Source organism: Bison bison, unplaced genomic scaffold, assembly GCF_000754665.1.
Source record: "Bison bison bison isolate TAMUID 2011002044 unplaced genomic scaffold, Bison_UMD1.0 scf7180017864349, whole genome shotgun sequence".
NCBI lineage: Eukaryota > Metazoa > Chordata > Mammalia > Artiodactyla > Bovidae > Bison > Bison bison.
The window spans coordinates 525,487-532,604 of record NW_011494921.1 but is presented as its reverse complement, the minus strand read 5'-3'; positions in this window follow the sequence as shown (position 1 = coordinate 532,604).

Here is a 7,118-nt window from a genome sequence, read left to right as displayed (position 1 = left end):
TGTATATTGTCACCCTGCTTATTTAACTTATATTCAGAGTACATCATGAGAAACACTGGGCTGGATGAAGCACAAGCTGGAATCAAGATTGCCGGGAAAAATATTCAATAACCTCAGATATGCAGATGACACCACCCTTATGGCAGAAAGTGAAGAGGAACTCAAAAGCCTCTTGATGAAAGTGAAAGTGGAGAGTGAAAAAGTTGGCTTAAAGCTCAACATTCAGAAAACGAAGATCATGGCATCTGGTCCCATCACTTCATGGGAAATAGATGGAGAAACAGTGGTAGACTTTATTTTTGGGGGCTCCAAAATCACTGCAGATGGTGACTGCAGCCATGAAATTAAAAGACGCTTACTCCTTGGAAGGAAAGTTATGACCAACCTAGACAGCATATTAGAAAATAGAGACATTACTTTGCCAACAAAGGTCCGTCTAGTCCAGGCTACGGTTTTTCCAGTGGTCATGTATGGATGTGAGAGTTGGACTATAAAGAAAGCTGAGTGCCGAAGAATTGATGCTTTTGAACTGTGGTGTTGGAGAAGACTCTTGAGAGCCCCTTGGACTGCAAGGAGATCCAACCAGTCCATCTTTAAGAGATCAGTCCTGAGTGTTCATTGGAAGGACTGATGTTGAAGCTGAAACTCCAGTACTTTGGCCACCTGATTCAAAGAGCTGACTCATTTGAAAAGACACCACTGGTAGGAAAGATTGAAGGCAGGAGGAATAGGGGACGACAGAGGATGAAATGGTTGGATAGCATCACCGACTCAATGGACATGAGTTTGGGTAAACTCCAGGAGTTGGTGATGGACAGGGAGGCCTGGTGTGCTGCGGTCCATGGGTTCACAAAGACTTGGACATGACTGAGCGACTGAACTGTAGTGAACTGAACTGAATTGATGGGCCTCCTTGGTGGCTCAGTGGTAGAGACTGAGCAACTAAGCCACCACTACCATCACCATATATAATATATATAATGTTTATAAATCTATGGAATGCTTTTCTTCATCATCCTAAAGTTTTCTTTCACACTCGAACATTTTCTAATACTATGAATTACTGAACATGTTGACTACAGGTAGGATTATCCAAAGGTACGACATACCTTAGGTGAAAATCACAGCTTATACAGATAGAACTTTAAGAGGTTGACAAATGTACTCTAGATCAGAAGAGATACTGAGGATTCAAGAGTAATCACTGGGCCTACATCTTTCCATACATATGTTTATAATACAATTAATAGATTTATGGCATCAATTGCTCTATCATAACTGGTAAACATTTTAACTATAGCATCGTCAAGATGAGACCTAGGTTTTGTTTCCCCTATGTGTTCATCATCGTATATAATCTTTTGTTTCAGAGAATTCTAGAAAACTCTTTTATATGCATAAAGGACTCCTGTAAGTTTGTGTTCTATCTTCATGTGACTTTTCCCATTATTATAACACAACCAGATACAATTTTGACTAAAATCACAATTAGCAATTATAACATGTAAGTTTTTATCTAGAATATCTGCTTGAAAGGGAAGGGTATTGGTTTCTCTTATCACTTGTGCTGATCACTCTGATGCTACTTGATCTGAAATCTTGGCAAAGTGGCCTGTCTTCAAAATTACCTCATTCTATCTAGTAGTTTCCTGGGCTTCTTGTGTCCAGAGGCTGTATATTTCTTAAACTCTTCCTCTCTCTTTCTTTTTAAAACTTTAGTAAGGAATGCTGCTGCTGCTGCTAAGTCACTTCAGTCGTGTCTGACTCCGTGCGACCCCATAGACGGCAGCCCACCAGGCTCCCCCGTCCCTGGGATTCTCCAGGCAAGAACACTGGAGTGGGTTGCCATTTCCTTCTCCATTAGTAAGGAATACTGTGTTTCAAATGTATTCACAAGTAGAGAAAATACTATAGTGAGCCTTCATTTCATCTGTAAAAATACGAGTAGGTATCTCTGATTGAGAAGAATTTTAAAAAGTTGTAACCCTGCTATAACAATCACACCTGAAGAAATTATATTGGTTTTGAAATAACATCTTTGGTATCCGACGAGTCTTCAAATCTCAATTTTCTCATATTTTCATTATTTACAATGTGTGTGAAGCATGTTTCAAATAATTGTGATTATTTGACACCTTACAAATTTCTTTATATTACAGATTCCCCTTTGACCTCTTTTTGTGCTTGCAGTTTAATTGTTGAACTGCAGTTTAATTGTTGAAATGCTTGTAGAATTTCTTAGAGCCTGGATTTTGCTGGTGGAATTTCTAGGGCACAGAATTCTCCTTTATTTCTTATATTTCCTGAAATTTGTAGTTAAATTTAGATGCTTGATCATATTCAAGTTCTACTTGTTTTGGTTAGACTATTTCAAAGGCAATGCTGTAAACTTCCATCCAGAAATACACACTGCCTGATTAAATCTCTTTCGTGATGGAGTCAATCACGGACGCTCATAGCCTAGATGTATTCGTTTATTAGAGGCTATAAAATTGTGTTCTAGTCTCATAATCTCTTTATTCACTAGCTGGAATACGTCTATAAAGAGAAAATGACCAACTATTTGGTTAACTGAGATTTGCATAGAAAAAGCAAAAATGAATGTTGAGTTCCTTCTCCTTCCATCTGTTTTCAAAGCAGTTGCTTAGGAGAGTGTATTCTTTTAGAAGCAGAAGAATGCAACTGTAGAGTGTATTTGTTCCCTGTTGAGAGTTAACCACACAGATTTGAAGTTCAGTCTCATCTTTGGTTTTCCTAAAAACATGCCAATGCAAATGGAAAATTCAGCATCTGCCAGACAACAAGCACAAAGAATAATGTGGTAATTTTCATCTTCAAAGCATTTCAGCACTAATTATTTCTCCCACCTCCCCAAGAAGTAGATGTTATTAACTTCATTTTAAAGATAAGAAAATGAAAACTTAAAGAAGCGATGAGACCAATTTGCTCGCAGCTAAGATGGCATCACCATGAAAGATGTGAATATAATTTGTGTATGCTTTAATTTAAAATTTTATGCCAAGGAAGAAAGATACATGGAGAGCCATAGGAAAGGGGAACTGAGATTACTGACTCAGTTCTGACATGATAAGTTGTGCGGTGTGTAGAGAACTGAAAACTGTCTGGGCCATGGTGATTATCAATGAAACATTTGATATTTTAGTCTGATGAATAGTAGGTGATGAGCAATAGTTGTCAGATGACTGAGAACAAATAATTTGCCACGCTTTGCTCCTATGGATATCCCTATAGAATGACAAGAACAAAACCTTTCCACTAGATTCTGACCCTTAGTGATGTACACCCGGTGGCTGGGATATGTGAGTCTTTTTTTTTCCCTCTGTCCTGTGCTCAGTCACTCAGTGGTGTTAAACTCTTTGTGACACCCTGGATTTTAGCCTGCTAGGCTCGTCTGTCCATGGAATTTTCCAGGCAAGAATCCTGGAGTGCGTTGTCATTCCCTCCTCCAGGGGATCTTCCCAACCCAGGGGTCGAACCAGAGTCTTCTGCGTTGCAGGCAGATTCTTTAGCACTGAACCACCTAGGGAGCCTCTTTTTTCCCCTCTAACTTAGAAGTATTTAGTGTGCATGATTACTTCTTGTATAAAGCAAAGATAGTATTTTCATTAGACTTGAATATGCTGTATTCATGCTGACAGATCACATGTAATTGTGAGACTCCATTAAGCAAGAGATGATGTAATTTAGTTCTCCAGAATAGTCTTCTTTATGCCGGGGTTGGTGCTTAGATTTTTCATGGTAGAGATGTTGAAGTTAAAATAATAATCCCCATACTTACAGGCTCCCCTGATGGCTCAGACAGTAAAGCGTTTGCCTGCAGTGCGGGAGACCTGGATTCGATCCCTGGGTTGGGAAGATCTCCTGGAGAAGGAAATGGCAACCCACTCCAGTACTCTTGCCTGGAAAATTCCATGGACTGAGGAGCCTGGTAGGCTACAGTCCATGGGGTCGCAAAGAGTCGGACACCACTGAGCAACTTCACTCGGAGGTGGAACACACAAAATTTGTGTTCTCCACCCAGATGGTCTCAACAGACTATATAATTGCTTAGACCTTGGGTTAGACAGCCTCATTAATGCAAACACAGCTGTCTATGGTGGAAGAGCATGAAGAAAAGAACGTAAGATGTTTTTCAAAAGGGAGAAACCCAGAAGTTTCTTTCTGACATTAGACATGTCTTATTAGTCTCCTAAGCTAAAACGCATCTAATGAGCTTTATGATGACTTGGTAATTTAGCTCCTCCTTGAAAGCAACCACTAATACCGGCTGTGGACTGTAGACTTTTGTTTTTCTTATAAGCCTTTATTGACTTTGTTACAATATTGCTTCTCTTTTATGTTTTGTTTTTTGGCCGGGAGGCGTGTGGGATCTTAGGCCCCCAATCAGGCTTCGAACCTGCACCCCCTGAATTGGAAGGCAGATTCTTAACCACTGGGCCACCAGGGAAGGCCCGACTTTTAATTCAGGAAACAGATGCTACAGATTTCATTTATCGGGTAAGAAATCTCAGTTTAATTCACACCCCGTGTTTCTTCTATTTAATTCTCAACTCATATGCCAATAGGCTTCCTTGGTGGCTCAGATGGTAAAGAATCCGCCTGCAATGCAGGATACCTGGGTTCGATCCCTGAATTGGGAAGATCCCCTAGAGAAGGGAATGGCTACTCACTCCAGTATTCTTTCCTGGGGAATTTATTGATTTTTTTTTTTTTTGTAAAAGGAACTGTATTCCTTTTTAGCTTTTCTATTTCCTAACTGAAAGCTAGTCTTGCTGTTATGGCTCCTCATCTCTGACAGCCATGCTTTGGGCAGGTAATGAGGAAGGATCTTGCCATTCATACTGCAAATCTACTCCTCAAAGGCTCGCTCCATTTTCTTCAGGCTCCGCCTTCCCTTCCTGTGACGTCATGACTGGTAACAGTAGGTAAAAGCTAAGACCTGCATCCAATCCCGGAATACTAACAGCTTGAAAAGAGTAGATGTAAAACTCCTAGTAAGGACGCATTATGTCCTGCAAGGAGAGTGAATGCAGCACAAAGGCAGCCGCGACCCTCCGCCAGTGACTGGCACTGAGCAGAGAGGGGCGGGATTGGGCTTGACGGCGCTAATACCCAGGTGAGTCAGGAGGGCGGTTCGGCCTGCGGGGAATCTTTGGGCTTCCCCTTCAAAATCTCCTTTGAAAAGAAAGCTGATAATAAATGTATAAGGTGTTTTCTTTGTTTCATTCATTCTGTCCCCCCCACCCCAGTCTATTAAAAATATTGTTTTTAGTAGTGGAGGGTGGCTTAGTATTTGATCAAGCTCACATCCTGGAGTCTATGTGGGTGTGAGGTACACTCCATTTCTAATTAGCATTTACTTATATTTGTAGTATCACTTTCCTCACTTGTAAAATTGGAATCATAGTACATAATTGACTTTGAGAGAGATAATATACATGAAATTTCTGTGGGGAAAAGGCTGGATATGCAATAAAAGCCTATGAACTGCAACGCATCAAAATATAAGGGAAGTCCTTACACCACTTTTTTTTTTTTTAATGTTTTGGCTGAGCAGCGCGCAGGGATCTTAGTTCCTTAGTCCACAGACCTAACTGGCGCCCCTGCCTGGGGAGCTCGGACTCTCAGCCACTGGCCCACCAGGGGAGTCTCCAGTCACTTTGAACACTGTGCATATATAACACTGTGGGCCTCGTTTTTGCCATGTGGAGACAAGAGACTTGGACCTGGGCACGGCCAGATTTCCTTCGGAGCACCACTTCTCCTTGCAGGCTCTGTTGCATCCGGCAGCGAGGCCTCTGAGTCAGCGCGGGCGGTGCTGCCCGGGAGGAGGGAGAAGAAGGAGAAAGAGGGTCAGGCGTGTCCCCACGTGTGCTCCCTTCTGGGGCGGGGGTCCCGTGGGAGGAGCCCCAGTGCTGCCGCTCCTCGGGCTCCCGCCCTGCCTGGCCGGGCTCATCTCAAGGCTCAGGGCAGCCTGCTGGTCTCTGATGTGACCCCAGCTTCTGCTGGGCCCCTGAGCGGTCCTAGGTGTCATCAAGGGAAACTCCTGAATTTCTAACTTCTTAAGAAGCACAGCTTCTTCTTTTTTTAAAAAACCTGGGTGTCCCTTTATTAATTAAAATAGACACTATCTGTTTCTACAACAGAGTAATGATTGATGGGAGATTTATTATGCAAAGGCCCTGTTATGACAGTTTTTGGAAAGTAACTTGTCAAGAAACATAACTCTTTAATCGTAAGAAGTGGTATAGAATGACTATAGGAAATTTGGAAGATATGGGAAACTGTGCCAAAGCCTCTGCCTGTGTGGATCACAACAAACTGTGGAAAACTCTGAAAGAGATGGGAATACCAGACCACCTGATCTGCCTCTTGAGAAATTTGTATGCAGGTCAGGAAGCAACAGTTAGAACTGGACATGGAACAACAGACTGGTTCCAAATAGGAAAAGGAGTACGTCAAGGCTGTATATTGTCACCCTGTTTATTTAACTTATATGCAGAGTACATCATGAGAAACGCTGGGCTGGAAGAAACACAAGCTGGAATCAAGATTGCCAGGAGAAATATCAATAACCTCAGACATGCAGATGACACCACCCTTATGGCAGAAAGTGAAGTGGAACTCAAAAGCCTCTTGATGAAAGTGAAAGTGGAGAGTGAAAAAGTTGGCTTAAAGCTCAACATTCAGAAAACGAAGATCATGGCATCTGGTCCCATCACTTCATGGCAGATAGATGGGGAAACAGTGGAAACAGTGTCAGACTTTATTTTTCTGGGCTCCAAAATCACTGCAGATGGTGACTGCAGCCATGAAATTAAAAGACGCTTACTCCTTGGAAGGAAAGTTATGACCAACCTAGATAGCGTATTCAAAAGCAGAGACATTACCTTGCCAACAAAGGTTCATCTAGTCAAGGCTATGGTTTTTCCTGTGGTCATGTATGGATGTGAAAGTTGGACTGTGAAGAAAGCTGAGTGCCGAAGAATTGATGCTTTTGAACTGTGGTGTTGGAGAAGACTCTTGAGAGTCCCTTGGACTGCAAGGAGATCCAACCAGTCCATTCTGAAGGAGATCAGCCCTGGGATTTCTTTGGA